Raw genomic sequence first — 2,226 nt, forward strand, 5'->3', positions numbered from 1 at the left:
GAAGAAGTCATTCCTACCTTGATAAAGGCAAGGAAGGAAGTCACCGCGAAGCATTATCGCCGTATTTGGCGAAAATATGTTGCGTGGTGCGAGCAGCGGAGTGCTCCGATGGAGGAATTTCAACTGGGTCGTTTTCCTACATTTCCTGCAATCAGGATTGTCTATGGGTCTCAAATTGGGATCTATTAAGGTTTCAAAATTTCGGCCCTATCAATATTCTTCCAAAAAGAATTGGCCTCAGTCCCTGAGGTCCAGATTTTTATCAAAGGAGTACTGCATATACAGCCTCCTGTGGTGCCTAAGGTGGCACCGTGGGATCTAAATGTAGTTTTAGATTTCCTCAAATCCAGTTGGTTTGAACCACTAAAGAATGTGGATTTGAAATATCTCACATGGAAACTGACTATGTTACTGGCCCTGGCTTCGGCAGGGAGAGTATCTGAACTGGCGGCTTTGTCTTATAAAAGCCCTTATTTAATTTTCCATTCGACATAGGGCAGAGCTGCGGACGCGTCCGCATTTTCTCCCTAAGGTGGTATCAGCGTTTCACCTGAACCAGCCTATTGTAGTGCCTGCGGCTACAGACGACTTGAAGGACTCCAAGTTGTTGGACGTTGTCAGAGCCTTAAAAATATACATTTAAAGGACGGCTGGAGTCAGAAAATCTGACTCGCTGTTTATACTGTATGCACCCAACAAGTTGGGTGCACCTGCTTCTAAGCAGTCGATTGCTCGTTGGATTTGTAACAAAATTCAACTTGTACATTCTGTGGCAGGCCTGCCACAGCCTAAATCTGTTAAGGCCCATTCCGCAAGGAAGGTGGGCTCATCTTGGGCGGCTGCCCGAGGGGTCTCGGCATTACAACTCTGCCGAGCAGCTACGTGGTCAGGGGAGAACACGTTTGTAAATTTTTACAAATTTGATACCCTGGCAAAGGAGGACCTGGAGTTCTCTCATTCGGTGCTGCAGAGTCATCCGCACTCTCCCGCCCGTTTGGGAGCTTTGGTATAATCCCCATGGTCCTTTCAGGAACCCCAGCATCCACTTAGGACGATAGAGAAAATAAGAATTTACTTACCGATAATTCTATTTCTCGGAGTCCGTAGTGGATGCTGGGCGCCCATCCCAAGTGCGGATTATCTGCAATACTTGTACATAGTTACAAAAATCGGGTTATTATTGTTGTGAGCCATCTTTTCAGTGGCTCCGCTGTTATCATACTGTTAACTGGGTTTAGATCACAAGTTGTACGGTGTGATTGGTGTGGCTGGTATGAGTCTTACCCGGGATTCAAAATCCTCCCTTATTGTGTACGCTCGTCCGGGCACAGTACCTAACTGGAGTCTGGAGGAGGGTCATGGGGGGAGGAGCCAGTACACACCACCTGACCTGTAAAAGCTTTACTTTTGTGCCCTGTCTCCTGCGGAGCCGCTATTCCCCATGGTCCTTTCAGGAACCCCAGCATCCACTACGGACTCCGAGAAATAGAATTATCGGTAAGTAAATTCTTATTATTAGTTAAATACTAAATAAAGAGGGGTGAACTAGCTTTAGCTATAGTTATAAAGAATTTGTGCAATATTTGTATGAACCCTCATTCAGCCTGCATATATCCCATTGGGAAGAAATAATCGCAGGGAATTAAATCATTGGTTCATTCCGGTTTCCCATGCGCTTTCCCAGTCCTCTCTACAATCCAAAATAGAATGCCCTAAAGGGTTGATATATGCCTTGATGGACAATATTGTCTTGCAGCACCAGGATGTTCCCAGGTAGTCCCCTATCCTGGTACTAGTCCGGCCTTCCACTGCTTGGCTTCCAAGTTCGGAAGGGTTTGGGCTTATCCAATGGAGTATGGCCGCAATGTAGTCCTTATGACACTGCAACACCTGATGGGCTCCCATTAGTAGGATACTGGTAAATTGCCATTGCATATGTGTGAGGACTCAGCAAATATGTATTTAGAGCTGACCGTCTAAATTCCTTCTGTATGATTGTTTGAAAATGAGGCGAATAGTGCAATTGACAGATATGTATGACCTCCTAGCTATTACCGTATCTCACTTCTGCTTTTCATCCATCATACCATTTGGCATAGGGTGGAGAATGAGAGAGTGAGTCACTAGCGTGAGGTCAGAAGGAAGAAGAAAAGAGCAGTCTGGAGTGCTGTGCCTACTAGTAAGACTCTGTTGCTATTGCCTTGCAGAGCCTATACTTTAGTGAGT

The 2,226-nt window shown here is 45.7% G+C and overlaps 1 pseudogene; it reads right to left on the bottom strand.

The window, feature by feature from the left end:
* Nucleotides 1–1,747: 1,747 nt before the first annotated feature.
* LOC134895464 (5S ribosomal RNA) lies at nucleotides 1,748–1,867 on the bottom strand (annotated as a pseudogene).
* Nucleotides 1,868–2,226: the final 359 nt, after the last annotated feature.

This window comes from Pseudophryne corroboree, chromosome 3 (assembly GCF_028390025.1).
Source record: "Pseudophryne corroboree isolate aPseCor3 chromosome 3, aPseCor3.hap2, whole genome shotgun sequence".
Classification (NCBI taxonomy): Eukaryota; Metazoa; Chordata; class Amphibia; order Anura; family Myobatrachidae; genus Pseudophryne; species Pseudophryne corroboree.